This window comes from Pseudophryne corroboree, chromosome 2, assembly GCF_028390025.1.
Source record: "Pseudophryne corroboree isolate aPseCor3 chromosome 2, aPseCor3.hap2, whole genome shotgun sequence".
Classification (NCBI taxonomy): domain Eukaryota; kingdom Metazoa; phylum Chordata; class Amphibia; order Anura; family Myobatrachidae; genus Pseudophryne; species Pseudophryne corroboree.
The window spans coordinates 741,166,922-741,186,617 of record NC_086445.1 but is presented as its reverse complement, the minus strand read 5'-3'; positions in this window follow the sequence as shown (position 1 = coordinate 741,186,617).

Below are 19,696 nucleotides of genomic sequence, written 5' to 3'. Positions count from 1 at the left end.
GTACCGCCACGCAAAGAGAGTCTTCCAATTTTGTTTAATTTTATCATAAAGAGTATATGCACACATGGGGGGCTTTTAAATTTCAATCATGCCACGCTCCCCCTGTTGCGTGTCTTCGAATTGGTGTCTATCAGAGCTATTCAATTATTGTCCCGATCAGATGCCTATTAGCCATGGCAGTCACTTTTTTTTGAGTCTCCGGAAGTGGGAGAAAAAATGTGTGATAGCCTTCGTAGTTTTTGCACGCAAATTACCAAACCTGGGCTGTAGACGCTCAATCAAGATCTTTAGATGGGTTTTGCTGCCTTGCCTGGCTAAACCCGAAGCTGCCAGGTGTGTTCACTACTAATAGGGAACAACTGAATAGCTCAGATTCCCATTTGTATAGATGTCCAGCAGGGGGCGCTCAGCACAATTGAATTGCACCCATGGTGTGCAGTATACTATTTCCTGGAGAAGACAAGTTGCAGCAATAAAAATGTATCTTCTCAGTTTCAGAAATACATTATACAGTATGTTTAGATAGCTTTCCTATCTAAGGTTAAAGATCTCCACCCTAGTTAGAACTACATATAGTGGGGCATAGGGCTTCCCGAATAGTATTGCGCTACCCATTTAAGCCAACTTGCGGCCTGCTTTGACAATCCCTTTACGCCTAGCTGCGTAAAGGCTCCAAATTGAAACAACCACTTATGATGTTTCAATGATGTTTGTATTGGGCTAAGGTCATACAGCACTATGGTTGGTCCATAACAGCAGATAGGCAAATTCTGTAGTCTTCCATAGACATAATAAACAAAGATAATTAAATTGACAATATTACTATCTCCCCTAACACCAATATAAGAAGGACTTCATGGGTTTTTTCCCCTGCGTGATTCATCCTCAAATAGTCACCCACAGGAAAAAATTACGGGCCTTAAACTTGTTTATGATTTTATAGATGGTTCACACTGGTGATCCTTAGATATAACCTACATCAACTCTATTTACATTCTCTATCAAGGGAGCAACTTCCTTTTCCCCATCTTGAGTGCGCAATGTTACCAATATCCTCTACAGCAGGCATGTCCAAACTGCGGCCCTCCAGCTGTTGAGAAACTACACATCCCAGCATGCCCTGACACAGCTTTAGCATTCTCTGACAGCAAATCTGTGCCAGGGCATGCTGGGATATGTAGTTTCACAACAGCTGGAGGGCCGCAGTTTGCACATGCCTGCTCTACAGTATGTTGCATTTAACCAATTCAGAACCTCCCCCGAAGCTGGAAGCTAATTGGAAAATGAATGTACTCCTTCTATGAATGATAATACCTGGTGAAACATTAGGCTGATCAAAGAAAATACCCATAAGATATGCATTAGATGTTACCTTCACAGAATTTCCCTTCTCCTCCATCTCTGTGCTGCTGAGGTTTCTATGATGCAATGCTATATCAAATAAAACTTCACCAACGTGTCCCGTAATAAAAATGTCTCAAAAAAGGCTTTCATATATAGAGAATTAAAATATTTATTCCAACAGACAAAAAGTTTTCATTAGAAATGAAGCATGATTCCAAAGTACTCAATACTTATAGTCACATTGGAGGCACCCATATAGATTCACAGCAAATTAAATGAAGGAGAGTTAGCCGGAACTCTGGAAGTCCTATGTGCACAGTGTATTCCACACTGTACAATCCCAGGATTCCCACTCAATTACACCACTGGTTTTCCAGATTTCTGTTGTTTAGCATATAGTCGCGCTTCTAACTACTCTCCCCCAGCAGTTGTTAGACAGGGCTATACCGCAAGCTGATGGCTCTCACCACAGTTAATGGATACGTCTACACCACCGGCTGATGGCTCTTTGTACAGCTATATTATCAACTGCAGTCTCACAGCAGTTTTTAAACGTAGCTGTACTGCTGACTATTGCTTCCCTGATGGCTGTGCTGATGGATGCTCTCACAACAGCTTTCACGCCAAGAAATGCTGTGCTGCCAATCTCCCGCACTGCCTCCAAGTGGACACAAAGATCTGTCTTTATTCTTAGTGACCGCTCCACCAGCCGCTGAGGCGTTTCCACCCTGACACGGACCAAAGAAAAAGGAATCCGTTACCAAGAGGGTGCACTCAATCCCTTCTTAATAAAATGTAAAAAGAACTTTCATTAGACATTTTTTAATATAGTATCAATACCGTAATTTCACACAGTAAATGTTATATATTGCATATACATTGTTCAGTATACCCTATAATAGGGCTCTTGTAAGCGAAATATAAATAAAATAAACAATAAGAATAACGTAATAGAAAAAGAAAGAACATTTTGTGAAATACATATTAATTAAAAACAAGGCTTTGAATTGAAAGGGTAGTGGATAAGTGGAGTAGAGGCTAAGACTGTAGAGTAGAGGCTAAGACTGTAGGGCAATTTAAACATGCTTGGGACAGGCATATGAATATCCTTACAAAGAATTAAGGTTAAAAAAGGGTTGAGATTGCCTAAAGGATAAAATAAAAAAGGGGCAGACTAGATGGGCCAAGTGGTTCTTATCTGCCGTCAAATTCTATGTTTCTATGTTTCTAATTGCTCTCAGATTCTTTGCAACTTTTGAACTGTAACAATTCTTTTATGGTTATGTGGGAGGTTTGCGGTGCCTACTGCCGTGCAGGTATAGTCCTGCTACTTACCTTGCGTCGCACCATCTCACCTTCATGCTGTATGGGTAACAGGCGGTCCTGGTATTCAAAGTGGACATGGAGATGAGGATCTAGACGGAAGGATATAATGTGAGAAACATTCTTCCAGCCAGCAGGCCAACACATCCCCACCGAACCGAGATGTTTCCCAAATAGGGATTTCGACTTAAGTGAAGGTCATCTTCCACACCCTTGGCCTCAGAACCAGAAGCGGCCATTTTCCATGTGATATTTTCAGCTCTGCAACAGCACCGGGCTGACTGAGTGGTAAGTATAATTAAATGGGTGCATGGTGTGCTGTGTGTACACAGCACCTTGCACCCATTATAGATGCGCCAGTGCATGCAGGGCAGAAACTTAACATGGCACACGACTACACTGGCATTCCCCTCAACCTATCACTGCGTGTGTGGTGCTGCATAAACTATAACAACAGTCCTAACAAAACTTCACTGCACCACGGAAATAACATTCACCACAATAATACAAGAATAAGGATCCCAGAGGCAAATGCAGAACTTCTGAAGGGGGTGTTTCCAGATATCTATATGTGTGTGTGTATGTATATATATATATATATATATAAGTCCAAACGAAGTATGTATGTATATATATATATATATATATATGTATATATACAGGGCCGGCGACAAGGGGGGTCAAAGAGGTCAACTGTACCGGGCCCCAAGGATCAGAGGGACACCAAGTATATGCTGGTAAGTACCCAGCAGGGATGTGAGCCGTCTTATCCAAATAGGGCAGCAAGCTGTAGGCGGTGTGGCCACAGCCTCAGAGTGACAAGAGCCTCTCACACACAGTGACTGTGCGGAGCGAGTATGTGTCCGCTCTTCCGGGTTCTGCTATGTTGCAGATCATTACGGGACATGGCAGCAGCTCCTCTGGCCAGGATTCCCTTGCCCTGCATTGTCCACTTCTGGTAGGGTCTGCTGTGCGGTGTTCGGGTCTGATGAGTGCAGCACAGGTGAGTCTCTCCTCGGGGTAAAATTGGATTGGTGAGGGGATACAGGGCTCTGGGATGGGCTAGGGAGCTGGGAATGCAGCATGGAGTCATTGTGGAGAGACAGACTGTGGGCTGTGTGGGAGGAAGGAGAGAGGGAGACGCAGACTGTGGTGTGTGGGGGAGGAAGAACAGATACTGTATACATATTTATATATTTGTATAAATATATATATATACATATATATATATATATATATATATATATAATTTTTTTTTACAGTTTCTTATATAGAGCAAATTCCACTGCACAATATATATATATATATATAGATATATGAGAACAAGCAGTATGAGCGCAAATACCAAGGTAATTTTTTTTTTAAAAAGTCCTGTGGAACTACAAGTCCAAGGCTAGACAAGAAACAATGTTCCTCACAATCACTGACAACCAATATTATTTGGTAGAAGAAACTTGTCAATGCGCACTTCTGGGACTTCCAGCTGTCGCTTCCCCAATGTTACCAGGTCCCGAACGGGTGGTAGTCCTGCCAAGAAATTGAAGAAGCAGGGAGCGCCAATAGTGCATTAAAAGAGTACAGCAATTTTATTTAAAAATCCAAATCGGTAACAAGTGTGAACCCGTACCATAAAAGGCGGTCAAACCACCGCTCGTATAACCAGCATAAGATTTACCCCACTGTGCAAACCAGCATTCTCAGTTCAAAATCCATACGTCAGACCACGCCCACAAGCGTGGTCTGACGTATGGATTTTGAACTGAGAATGCTGGTTTGCACAGTGGGGTAAATCTTATGCTGGTTATACGAGCGGTGGTTTGACCGCCTTTTATGGTACGGGTTCACACTTGTTACCGATTTGGATTTTTAAATAAAATTGATGTACTCTTTTAATGCACTATTGGCGCTCCCTGCTTCTTCAATTTCTTGGTATATATATATATATATATATATATATACATACACACAGTATATTTTATATATATATATATATATATATATATACACACACAGTATATTATATATATACATATATATATTTATTTATATATATATATACACACACACACACACACACACACACACACACACACACACACACACACACACACACACACACACACACACCTCATCTGATGGGTCCCATAGATATCACTGTATGGGGCCCCAAGATTTCTGTTGCCGGCCCTGTATGTATATGTATGTGTGTGTGTGTGTATATATATATATATATATATATATATATAAATATATATATATATTCCCTCCAATGGCGGCATTCAGGGCTCGTAAATAATGACAACAGGACACGGCTCTGAAAGGCAACGTTTCAGTGCTTGTTAGTGCTTTTATCAAGCCACATACAATCACATAACAAAAACACTTACCACTTTTTAAGGCAACCCGCCACCAAACACCTGCCGCACGTCCTCCTCCGTCCTGCGGCAGGTGTTTGGTGGCGGGTAGCTTTAAAAAGTAGTAAATGTTTTTGTTATGTGATTGTATGTGGCTTGATAAAAGCACTGACAAGCGCTGAAACGTTGCCTTTCAGAGCCGTGTCCTGTTGTCATTATTTACGAGACCTGAGTGCCACCATTGGAGGGAATGTACTGCGTGCAGCCGTGGAGGGCACCGGGCAAAGGATCTAATATGTACTCAAGGAGTGCCGGGATTGGAGAAGTATGTGTCTATAAATATACACTGCTCAAAAAAATAAAGGGAACACTTAAACAACACAATGTAACTCCAAGTCAATCACACTTCTGTGAAATCAAACTGTCCACTTAGGAAGCAACACTGATTGACAATCAATTTCACATGCTGTTGTGCAAATGGAATAGACAGCAGGTGGGAATTATAGGCAATTAGCAAGACACCCCCAATAAAGGAGTTGTTCTGCAGATGGTGACCACAGACCACTTCTCAGCTCCTATGCTTTCTGGCTGATGTTTGGTCACTTTTGGAAGCTGGTGGTGCTTTCACTCTAGTGGTAGCATGAGACGGAGTCTACAACCCACACAAGTGGCTCAGGTAGTGCAGCTCATCCAGGATGGCACATCAATGCGAGCTGTGGCAAGAAGGCTTGCTGTGTCTGTCAGCGTAGTGTCCAGAGCATGGAGGCGCTACCAGGAGACAGGCCAGTACATCAGGAGACGTGGAGGAGGCCATAGGAGGGCAACAACCCAGCAGCAGGACCGCTACCTCCGCCTTTGTGCAAGGAGGAACAGGAGGAGCACTGCCAGAGCCCTGCAAAATGACCTCCAGCAAGCCACAAATGTGCATGTGTCTACTCAAACGATCAGAAACAGACTCCATGAGGGTGGTATGAGGGCCCGACGTTCACAGGTGGGGGTTGTGCTTACAGCCTAACACCGTGCAGGTCATTTGGCATTTGCCAGAGAACACCAAGATTGGCAAATTCGCCACTGGCGCCCTGTGCTCTTCACAGATGAAAGCAGGTTCTCACTGAGCACATGTGACAGACGTGACAGAGTCTGGAGACGCCAAGGAGAATGTTCTGCTGCCTGCAACATCCTCCAGCATGACCGGTTTGGCAGTGGGTCAGTAATGGTGTGGGGTGGCATTTCTTTGGGGGGCCGCGCAGCCCTCCATGTGCTCGCCAGAGGTAGCCTGACTGCCATTAGGTACCGAGATGAGATCCTCAGACCCCTTGTGAGACCATATGCTGGTGCGGTTGGCCCTGGGTTCCTCCTAATGCAAGACCATGCTAGATCTCATGTGGCTGGAGTGTGTCAGCAGTTCCTGCAAGACGAAGGCATTGATGCTATGGACTGGCCCGCCCGTTCCCCAGACCTGAATCCAATTGAGCACATCTGGGACATCATGTCTCGCTCCATCCACCAACGCCACGTTGCACCACAGACTGTCCAGGAGTTGGCAGATGCTTTAGTCCAGGTCTGGGAAGAGATCCCTCAGGAGACCATCCGCCACCTCATCAGGAACATGCCCAGGCGTTGTAGGGAGGTCATACAGGCACGTGGAGGCCACACACACTACTGAGCCTCATTTTGACTTGTTTTAAGGAGATTACATCAAAGTTGGATCAGCCTGTAGTGTGTTTTTCCACTTTAATTTTGAGCGTGACTCCAAATCCAGACCTCCATGGGTTAATAAATTTGATTTCCATTGATAATTTTTGTGTGATTTTGTTGTCAGCACATTCAACTATGTGGAGAACAAAGTATTTAATAAGAATATTTCATTCATTCAGATCTAGGGTGTGTTATTTTAGTGTTCCCTTTATTTTTTTTGAGCAGTGTTTATATATATATATATATATATACACAAGAGATGTGCGGCTGGCACTTTTCGTGTTTTGGTTTTGGTTCTAATTCCACTTTCCTGTTTTGGTTTTGGATTGGTTTTGCCAAAACCACCCTTTCGTGTTTTGCTTTTGGATCTGGATGATTTTTGAAAATACAAAACATAAAAACAGCTAAAATCACAGAATTTGGGGGTAATTTTGCTCCTACGGTATTATTAACCTCAATAACATTCATTTCTACTCATTTCCAGTCTATTCTGAACACCTCCCACACCACAATATTATTTTTAGGCCTAAAAGTTGCACCGAGGTGGCTGTATGAGTAAGCTAAGCGACACAAGTGTGCGGCACAAACACCTGGCCCATCTAAGAGTGGCACTGCAGTTGCAGACAAGATGGCACTATTCAATAACTAGTCCCCAACAGCACATAATGCAAAGAAGAAAAAGAATTGCAATGAGGTAGTTGTATGACTAAGCCAAGTGACACAAACAATTGGCCCATCTAGGTGTGGCACTGCAGTGGCAGACAGGAGGGCAGATATGAAAAAAAGGCCCCAAAGAGCACATCATGCAAAGAAGAAAAAGAATTGCAATGAGGTAGTTGTATGACTAAGCCAAGCGACACAAACAATTGGCCCATCTAGGCGTGGCACTGCAGTGGCAGACAGGAGGACAGATATCAAAAAAAGGCCCCTAACAGCACATGATGCAAAGAAAAAAAAAAAAGGTGCACCGAGGTTTGCTGTAGGCCTAAGCTAAGCGACACAACCACCTGGCCCATCTAGTAGTGTCATGCAGTGGCTGAATGTCGAGAGTGGGACGCAATTGTTCGGTCCACTGACAGCATCTCCAGCACGCTCCAGTCACTTTAAAAAAAATCTGCAATTGGTGGACTTATATGGCAGTACTCCTGGACTCATACGGCAGTGTCACACAGGATGGCACTATTCAAAAACTAGGCCCCAAACAGCATCTCATGCAAAGATGTTGAAGAGGTGCAATGAGGTAGCTGTATGACTAAGCCAAGCGACACAAACAATTCCAACTGGAATTATACGTCCAAATCACTGGAATTAATTGGCAAGATCACTGTAATTAATAATTATAAATCACTGAAATTAATTGGCAAAATCACTGTAATTATACGTCCAAATCACTGGAATTAAATGGCAAGATCACTGTAATTAATAATTATAAATCACTGGAATTAATTGGCAAGATCACTGTAATTAATAATTATAAATCACTGAAATTAATTGGCAAAATCACTGTAATTATATGTCCAAATCACTGGAATTAAATGGCAAAATCTCGCTATCGCCTGCCTAGTGAAGTGGAATCTAGATGGGATTTGTTACCACGGACACAATACCTCCATCAATTGTCTAAATCCCACTGCACTAATGGCGGATACCGGACGCACGTCTAACACCAACATAAGTGTCAAGGCCTCAGTTATGAGGGCTTCCATCGTCATGTGAAGCTGAACCACTAGTCATGAACATAGGCCATGGCCTCAGCCATTCCTTGCCACTCCGTGTCGTAAATGGCATATTGGCAAGTTTACGTTTCTCCTCAGACGATTTTAATTTCTTTTTTTGGTTCTTTTTACTGAGCTTTGGCTTTTTGGATTTTACATGCCCTCTACTATCACATTGGGCATCGGCCTTGGCAGACGACGTTGATGGCATTTCATCGTCTATGTCATGGCTAGTGGCAGCAGTTTCAGCACTAGGAGGAAGTGGTTCTTTTTGATCTTTCCCTATTTTCTCCTCAATTTTTTTGTTCTCCATTATTTTTTGGGAGTTATATGAGACAATATGCGTCACAGGAATGACTGGAATTACTGATGACACAGGACACACCCACTGGTCTGATGCAGCCCAACAGGTTGTTATAACTGTTATACTGCAGCAGTGGATATATATATAGCAGCAGCGTATATCGTCACTGGAATTATGGAATGATGACAAAGGACACTACCACTGGTTTGCACAACACAGCACCACTTTATACAGCTACACTGGATATATGGCAGCAGAGAACATCAACACTGTGAATGGCTGGACTGATACAGCACAATACACACTGACTACACTGGACTGGTCTGCACAACACAGCACCACTTTACAGCTACACTGGATATATGGACTGGACTGAGCAGCACAACACTTACCACCCCACTTTCCCGCCCCAATAAACAGACACTGAGCACTCTGAAGACACGTCCTCTCACTCTCCGAGACTGGAGTGAAAATGGCGGGGATGCGCGGCTCCTTATATGGAATCCAAATCCCGTGAGAATCCGACAGCGGGATGATGACGTTTTGCCGAGTTCGGGTTTCCGAGCCAGGAGGGAAAATCTGAGCCCGGCTCGGATCCAGACTCGGAAGGCAAAGTCCAGTAGGGTTCGGTTCTCTGAGAACCGAACCCGCTCATCTCTAATATATATATATATATGTATAGCAACAATGTTGGCAGGCACTCCTGCGGGTTGCTGTTTGTGCTCCGGTGCCCTCTTTAATGAAGCTTGTGCAGTAGAACAAAATGCGGCGGCACTCAGAGTCTGGTATCAGGCAGTTTACATTTATTTAAAACACATGCTAAAGCACCAACATTTCGGGGCCAAGCATGCCCCTTTGTCAAGGTGAGTGAACTTTGATAAAGGGGCTCACCTTGACAATTAGGCACACTTGGCCCCGAAACGTTGGTGCTTTTATCATGTGTTTTAAATACTGTACACGTAAACTGCCTGATACTTGACTCTGAGTGCTGCCGCATTTTGTTCGAATATATATATATTCGAAATGAGCGGGTTCGGGTTACCTCAGAACCAAACTCCCCCGAACTTCATGCTCTGAGCCCGGTTCCGAGTCTGACTCTGGACTTCCCGCCAGACTCAGAAACCAGAACTAGGCAAAACGTCATCATCCCGCTGTCAGAATTTCACGGGTTTTGGACTCCATATAAATAGCCACGCTTGGAGAGTGAGGGAGACAGACCTCTGTCTCTCTCTGTGGGTGGTGGCGTTGGGTGGGGTTAGTATTTGCTCTGTAGGGGTGCTGCTGCAATCACTGTGGTGTACCTCTGCTGTGTTAGTGGTGCTGTCCTGGCTGTCACTGGTGTTTCATGTGCTGCAGCTGTACATGGGTGTTGCTGTCCTGGCTGTCACTGTGTTGTGCAGGGGTGCTGTCTTCCTTTATGCTGGAAAATATAGGGGTGCTGCTGGCCCTGTATGTTGTAATAATTCAGGGGTGCAGTTACAAATTAAAAGCACACTGCTGTATGCTGTAAGATATAGGGCTGTTGCTGTTCAAATAACATTACACTGGCCCTGTATGCTATAAAAATTCAGTGGTGCAGTTGTTAAAATTTAAAAACACACTGCTCATGTCTGCTTTAAAATATAGGGGTGCTGCTGGCCCTGTATTTTGTAATAATTAAGGGGTGCAGTTAAAAATTAAAAGCACACTGCTGTATGCTGTAAACTGTAGGGGTGTTGCAGTTCAAATACCATTACACTGACCCTGTATGCTATAAAAATTCAGGGGCGCAGTAGTTACAAATTAAAAGCACACTGCTGTATGCTGTAAAATATAGGGGTGCTGCTGGCCCTGTATGTTGTATAAATTTAGAGGAGCAGTTGTTAAAAGCACACTGCTGTATTCTGTAAAATATTGGGGTGTTGCTGTTCAAATAACATTACACTGGCCCTGTATGTTGTACAAATTCAGGGGTGCAGTGAAACCCAATGTACTCTGGCCCTGTCTTGTATGCTGTAATTATTCTAGGGTGCAGTCAGGCCCGGCGCTACCCGCTCAGCGAAGGGATGCAGTGCAGGGAGGCGCTGGGACGGAGAGGCACTCCCCCTGCTCTGCATTCCTTCCCTGCTGCGCCATCCTGTCCCCCGTGCTGCTGCTGCTGTGCCTGTCAGCGGCGCTTGTGGCATTAGAATCCTCCTCCCTCCGCTCCCCACCCCTCACCTGTGTGACAGGACAGCGCTGTGTATGGGACAAAAGGGGGCGGAGCTACACGGAACGGAAGGGGGCTGGGCTAAACGGGGCCGAAGGGGGCGGAGCTACACGGACCAGGCTGCTATAGTGTACAGACTCAGAGGGAGACTGGCTTAGGTAAGTGAAGGGTGAGAGGGAAGTGTGTGTGTATTGTGTATGTGTGTGTTTGTGGTATGTCTGTGTGCGTTTATGTGTGCTTTAAGGATGCTACTACTACAGGGGGGTCATTACGTGTAACGTCGCTACTAATGGGGGGGCCATTACGTGTAACGTCGCTACTAATGGGGGGGCCATTACGTGTAACAACGCTACTAATGGGGGGGGGCATTACGTGTAACAACGCTACTAATGGGGGGGCCATTATGTGTAACAATGCTACTACTGGGGGGTCATTACGTATAAGGACGATACTACTACTTGGGGGGGGGGCATTATGTATAGGATGCTACTATTACTTGGGGGGCATTACATATAACAATAATACTACTACTTGGGGGGCCTTACGTATAAGGACGCTACTACTACTGGGGGTGCACTATGTATAAGGATGCTACTACTACTGGGGGGGCATTATACATAGGGATGCTACTACTACTGGGGTGCATTACATATAAGGACGCTACTACTACTTGTGGGGCATTACGTATAAGATGAATAAGATTGTGCTACATTGTGGCGTAATTTTGAATGGGGGTACTATTGTGTGGCTATGCCCCTTTCTTGTGAGACCACACCCCTTTTCCCGGTGCGCGCCAAAGGAATATGGGAGGGCGCAAATTTATAGTTTGCAGGGGGGCGCCGAACACCCTAGCACCGGCCCTGGGTGCAGTGAAAATCAATGTACACTGGCCCTGTCTTGTATGCTGTAATTATTCTAGGGTGCAGTGAAAATCAATGTACACTGGCCCTGTCATGTATGTTGTAATTATTCTAGGGTGCAGTGAAAATCAATGTACACTGACCCTGTCATGTATGCTGTATTTATTCTAGGGTGCAGTGAAAATCAATGTACATTGGCCCTGTCTTGTATGCTGTAATTATTCTAGGGTGCAGTGAAAATCAATGTACACTGGCCCTGTCTTGTATGTTGTAATTATTCCAGGGTGCAGTGAAAATAATGTACATTGGCCCTGTCTTGTATGCTGTAAAATTACAGGGGTGTTGTGAAAATACAGGGGTGCTGGCACTGTCTGCGGTTGCGATATCTAGGCCTGACCTTCACAACACTGTATGGGAAGAGGAGGCTCCTATCACCATTTGCACACCCCTGCAAGTGCTGGGAGGAGCACCGCCAGTTCAGTTGCTGATATTGAGATTGAGGATGTCATTGTAGAAGTACACCAGGATGAGGAGGATATGGGTGTAGCTGGCGCTGTGGAGGAAGTTGACGATGAGGATTCTGATGGTGCTGCGGTTTGTTTGAATAAGGCACCAGTGGAGACAGTTGTTGGCCATGGATGGAAAAAGACCATTGTCATGCCTGGTCAAAATACCAAAAAATGCCACCTCTTTAGTGTGGAATTATTTCTCCACAAATCCGGACAACAGGTGTCAAGCCATCTGTTGCCTTTGTCAATCCATAATAAGTAGGGGTAAGGACGTTATCCACCTAGGAACATCCTCCCTTATACATCACTTGCAGTGCATTCATCATAAGTCATTGTCAAGTTCAGAAACTTTGGATAATAGCGTAAGCAGTCCACTGACACCTAAATTATGTGGTTTTGTTTGAATATTATTTCTCTGTGAGGATGAGGATTTAAACACTGAAGGGAGGGGGAATCTGAGGATGAGCATAGCCAGATTAAGAGGAGGATGCAGGGCATACTGTACCCTGGGCCCCCTTTGTCAGAGGACCCCCTGGCCAGATCACACTAACATCACTAGCTTTCCTCTTGAGCAGTAGCAGAATCAACAGCCAGAATGAGAGCAGGACAGTACACAGTGCAAGCAGAGACACATGTTTCATGAGATACCGATGGCGCTTTCTGACCAGAGGAGAGATAGGAGGGTGGAGAGAGCTGTAAGTGACACAGGGATCCCAGCTTCTCCTCCTCCCCACCTGGGTGTCTGAGTCCTGTGTAAACTGTTATGCTACTAAACCACTTGGATCTAGAGATAGAGACACACACAAGGAGTCCTCCTGAGTCCTGTCTCAGTGTGTAAGTAATACAAAGGATGATGCTATTCTTGCATAATAAATTATTTTATTTTTCTGTGTGTATTTTAAGGTTATGTTGTCTATATTCCACTACAAGAAAAGCTTATAAAATAGTTGTCTTTCAGTTAGGTGAAGCTATAAACAGTACCTAGACATTATTACACTATTAGTTAAAACTAATATACACCATTGGTTTAAATTTAATATACACAATATATACCTATAACCATGACCCATTCCAGGAGGGACAAAATGCTCTCTACCTGTACTTCCTTCTTAATTTATGATTGCAATCAACTGTGGTGAAACATCTTTCTTATCAATTAAATAGTACAACACAGGCGACGCCAATCATATATTAAGTGGGTAGTCCAGGTAGAGAGCATTGTGTCCCTCCTTGAATGGGACATGTTGGGAAGTATGCACAATCTAATATACATCCCCCACCTTCCACCGGTGCCCCCCTGTCTTAAGTGCCCCGGCACCCCCAAGGCTTAATCCGGCCCTGATGATGAGGACGACATCTTGCCACTGTAGAGCCAGTTTGTGCAAGGAGAGATTAATTGCTTCTTTTTTGTTGGGGGCCCAAACAAACCAATCATTTCAGCCACAGTCATGTAGCTTAAATGATTGGTTTTTTAAAGTGAGCATGTCCTGTTTATACAACATAAGTGTGGGTGGGAGGTCCCAAGGACAATTCCATCTTACACCTTTTTTTTCTCTCTTTGCATTATGTGCACTTTGGGGCCTAGTGTTTAAAACTGCCATCCTGTCTGCCACTGCAATGCCACTCCTAGATGGGCCAGGTGTTTGTGCCACCCTTATGTGCCACCCTTAGGGGTTGTGCAACACTTGTGTTGCTTAGCTTAGTCATCCAGCTACCTCGTTGCCCTTCTTTTTTTTCTTTGCATTATGTTCTCTTTGGGGCCTAGTTTTTAAAAGTGCCATCCTGTCTGCCACTGCAGTGCCACTCCTAGATGGGCCAGGTGTTTGTGCCACCCACTTGCCTCGCTTAACTTAGTCATCTAGCGACCTCGGTGCACCTCTTTTTTTCTTTGCATTATGTACTCTTTGGGGCCTAGGTTTTAAAACTGCCATCCTGTCTGACACTGCAGTGCCACTCCGATATGGGCCAGGTGTTTGTGCCGCCCACTTGTGTCACTTAGCTTAGTCATCCAGCTACCTCTGTGCAACCTTTTGGCCTAAAAACAATATTGTGAGGTGTGAGGGGTTTAGAATAGTCTGGAAATGAGTAGAAATGAATGTTATTGAGGTTAATAATACCGTGGGATGAAAATTACCCCCAAACTCTGTGATTTTAGCTGTTTTTTTTTTTTTTTTAAATCATCCAGATCCAAAACCAAAACCCGAAAGGGTGGTTTTGGCAAAACCAATCCAGATTTAAAACCAAAACCCAAAACCCGAAAAGTGTCCGCCGCACATCTCTAATTTTGATTAGGCTGAATATTTGTAACCGTGATTTCTAGTTGTACAGTTGAGTCCACAATACCATTTTTTAGCAGTATTTTGTATATTCTGATTTATTTTATTATTATATTTTTTATTTATATGTTATTATTATTTTAGTAATACATCCTAATTTACTAAAATGATTAAGCAGATTTCTACATGATATTAAAATATGCTATGGACCATTATATTTATAACTGCAAAAATGCATTTACAAAGTGCAAACATTTTTGTAGTGCCATCCAGTTGGGTTAGAAACAAGTTGTCAAATAGTTTAAACAAAGGTACTAAGGGCCTTTGTGTAGTAAAAACTAGGAATATAGGAGGAAAAATAATGTGTCTCTCGTGTATAGATGTGTAAATAATTGAAACAAGCTCTGTTGTTCTGTGGATGTGAGTAGACAACTGGGATTTACAAATGGAGTGGGCTATAAATAGGCTTTAATGACAGTGCTGGAAATCTAGTGAGACCAGTGAGTTGCATGAGATATTTTCGGTTTTGGTGGAAACATCAATTTACAATTTATATTTGCTGGATAAAAAATAGCTATGGACATTGCTGTCCTAATGGTTATGGGATAGAGTAAAAGACTAACAGACACCTCTTCTGTACTTATAGGGTTAAAAGTACAAATAAATAACAAAAAATGTATATAAACACAAAGTTAATGTATTGATATTGACATGCACAATTGTTTCGGAAAGGATGGATGTATGGTAGACTCCTGTAAAAACATCTTAAATAAGCATTTAAAAATATATTTGCTAATCATGTGACAGGGCAAACTCGTGCATGTTTAAGACCTGATGGGCTCCAATCTAAATTTCTATTTAGAAAGAAATCGCAGTTTTATATGAGTTATGAAAATGTTATAAGAAATCATGAAAGAGCATAAAACAACTGTGCATGCTGTACAATTGCCTTAGATGACCTCCTTCCTATGTCACCTTCCCCATGTTTTGCAGGGGTATACGATTAATGTGGCGGCTGACAGAATCCCGGTGGTCAGGATACAGATGCCGGAACCTTGACAGCTGGCAATGCCGCCAGCCAGAATAGCAGCGCTACAGGACTATTCCCACACCCATAGAGTGGGAATAGAACCTGTGGTGAGTGTAGTGAGCGTCCAAGCCTGCAAGGGGACTCTTTGCGCAATCCCCACTGCCGGCATATGTGTGGCTGGGATGCCACTGTCGGTATATTGACGGCTGCCGGTAAATCATACTGAGGGGCAGATTTATTAGGCCTGGTGAAGTGATAAAGTGGAAGGTGATAAAGCACCATCCAATCAGCTCCTAAGTGTCATTATTATAAACCCAGCCTGTGACATGGTAGCCAGGAGCTGATTGGCTGGTGCTTTATCACCTTCCACTTTATCACTTTTCCAGGCTTAATAAATCTGCTCCTGAATCCTTTGCAGGCCCCTGTGAGGCATAAGCCTGGAGGGAGTATAAGGCTGTATTTTCCACCTTGGAAGTGTTTACAGCAACTAAAAATTGCTAAATACGCCTCTTATACCCAGGGGCAATGGAGACACCTGTCTCTGGGTGCCAAACCCGAAGGGGCACCTGTGTGGTTCACAGCGGGATTTAAGTTTGACCGTTGCCCTTCCAACAGAGCTCTGTGATGCAACCGCTGCTGCTGCAGAGTTAATCGTCTCTGTCCCAGGAGCAAGTAATAGTGCACCCACCGCTCCTGCTGGACTGTGAGATGGAACCCGCCACTGAAAGCTGACTCTGCATGCTGCAGATGACTGAATCACAGCATAGCTGGAGCCTTGCTAATTCACTGCAGGTTCTGATCCCTGTCGACCGGCTGAGAGCACTATCTATATACTGTAGTTATGGAAGTTGTGTGTGTTTATACACACACGCACACATTAACACACACACACACACACACACACACACACACACACACACACACACACACACACACACACACACACACACACACACACCATGTTTGTTTTCCCCCTTTTTTTTAAAGGGGGGGGGGGGGGCACCAAACTCCAACTTGCCTCTGAGCGACTAGAGTGAATTTACGCCCTTGCTTACACACCTTTCATGCAGAGAAAAGACCCAGTAATTTTCCAGGGAAGCCAGGTCAACCCATGTGAAAGGGTTCACCTGGGTCAAAATTGCCGGTCGTGTCCAGGGCTGTTATCCCGCTATTTAAAAATTTGTATAACCAGTTAATTTTTAAAGCAATCTGAGGATCACCAACTAATTTTCTCAGCCCAAACCAAATAGTCAAGTGCAGGCTGTTAGGAAATCCTCCTACGTACTGGGAGAGATAACGTGGCAAAGTAGCTCTCCCAAACATCAAAAAATGGACCCACTCTTCTCACTTTTCAAACATGGTCTTCACCCAATCCATCCTAAAAATGTGATAAATCAGGATGTACCCAATTCAGCAAAATAGTTTGGCTGCAGAGCTTATGGCTACAAAAAGTTTCTTACCACCTTTAGTAACTTATTGGGCGGTATTCAATTCTTTTCACCCCTTTCCACACGTGTTCTGTCTCTGCTAACTGGCGTGGTATCATCATTTCAGCTTGCTATCCCCGTGGTAGCAATGCGCCCTAACCCTTTATGCAGCTAAACCTGATTACTTTGGGCTTGATATGTGCGATAACGGGGATCACTTTAGAAAGGAGATTAGGTGTGATATATCGTTTGAATATCACCCACTGAGTCTTTGGGGGGAACCCAAATATAGCCCATTCAGATGACAAAGGAACATAACATGTTTTCTGCATTCCACTTTAATCTCATCCAGAACCCCCTAATACAGATGTGTCCTCACACATCTTGTTTGAAAACAGTACCATGGCGCGGCATTCCAGCGATGCGAACGCACTGTTAACAGCCCTTTCAGATGCTAATATTTGCAGATGTGTGCATATACTATAAGGTGCGTGCATATACTATAAGGTGCGTGCCACCGCTGTAAGAACCACCATAGCTATGGGTAGTGGGTGCATTACTACCCACTACCCACTCCAGTTTGCTGCCGCCTTGTCCCCCTCTGTATACAACCAGCGGGAGCATTCTTACCCCGCTGACTGTGACCGCTGACCACCAGTGTCCTGGGGAGCTGCAGGGGAGCAAGCATTACGCAGCGGCCGTGTGTGTAAGAACGCACCATGCGAATGCCATGTTATACTCCGTTCTTCATCCCACGGTACGTTCGCACCACTGGCAAAATTGCGAGAGGACACATCTGTAATTGGACAATCCCAAAAGGAATGCTACAAGTCCGCCAATTCCAGATGGCATTTGGGACATCTATCCGGGGAGGTTAGACCTTTGAGAAATTGTCTATTAGGATAAAGATAAGTTCTATGTATCATATTGTAGAACAATTCTTGATACATGCTAGACGAAAGAAGTTTACAAGAGACATTTAGGAAATGCAGGATATCTTGGGTTAAGAAAGCGGGGAAATGAACCAACCACTGTCCCATCCCTGACTGTGAGGTAGCAGTTTTTTTTACCACGCCTTATGAGCTTATCCAAAAGGTTATTCCAATCTAGGTCTCCAAATTCCCTAATTACAGTGGAAATATAGAGTTGAGAATGTAAGAGTGCCACTGGGTAAGCATGAAGAATCTCAAATTTAGCCACAGCCCCCGAGTATAGAAGAGACTTTTTGTCTTCCAAGTGGACCAAATGCCCTATAGCAGTGGTTCTCAAACTCTGGGGCAGATGTATTAACCTGGAGATGGCATAAGGAAGTGATAAACCAGTGATAAATGCAAGGTGATACACGCACCAGCCAATCACCTCCTAACTGTTAATTTACATATTGGAGCTTATTGGTTGTAGAGATGAGCGGGTTCGGTTTCTCTGAAACCGAACCCGCACGAACTTCATGTTTTTTTCACGGGTCCGAGCAGACTCGGATCCTCCCGCCTTGCTCGGTTAACCCGAGCGCGCCCGAACGTCATCATGACGCTGTCGGATTCTCGCGAGACTCGGATTCTATATAAGGAGCCGCGCGTCGCCGCCATTTTCACACGTGCATTGAGATTGATAGGGAGAGGACGTGGCTGGCGTCCTCTCCATTAGAAATTAGATTAGAAGAGAGAGAGAGATTGTGCAGAGTCAGACAGAGTTTACCACAGTGACCAGTGCAGTTGTTGTTAGTTAACTTTTATTTATTTTAATATAATATATCCGTTCTCTGCTATATCCGTTCTCTGCCTGAAAAAAAACGATACACAGCAGCAGCCAGTCACACAGTGTGACTCAGTCTGTGTGCACTCAGCTCAGCCCAGTGTGCTGCACATCAATGTATAAAAGGCAAAGCTTATAATAATTGTGGGGGAGACTGGGGAGCACTGCAGGTTGTTATAGCAGGAGCCCCCAGGAGTACATAATATTATATTAATTTAAAATTAAACAGTGCACACTTTTGCTGCAGGAGTGCCACTGCCAGTGTGACTAGTGGTGACCAGTGCCTGACCACCAGTATAGTAGTATATTGTTGTATGTATTGTATACTATCTCTTTATCAACCAGTCTATATTAGCAGCAGACACAGTACAGTGCGGTAGTTCACGGCTGTGGCTACCTCTGTGTCGGCAGTCGGAACTCGGCAGGCAGTCCGTCCATCCATAATTGTATTACAATATATACCACCTAACCGTGGTATTTTTTTTTCTTTCTTTATACCGTCGTCATAGTGTCATACTAGTTGTTACGAGTATACTACTATCTCTTTATCAACCAGTGTACAGTGCGGTAGTTCACGGCTGTGGCTACCTCTGTGTCGGCAGTCGGCAGGCAGTCCGTCCATCCATAATTGTATTATTATTATAATATATACCACCTAACTGTGGTATTTTTTTTTCTTTCTTTATACCGTCGTCATAGTGTCATACTAGTTGTTACGAGTATACTACTATCTCTTTATCAACCAGTGTACAGTGCGGTAGTTCACGGCTGTGGCTACCTCTGTGTCGGCAGTCGGCAGGCAGTCCGTCCATCCATAATTGTATTATTATTATAATATATACCACCTAACCGTGGTTTTTTTTTCATTCTTTATACCGTCGTCATAGTGTCATACTAGTTGTTACGAGTATACTAC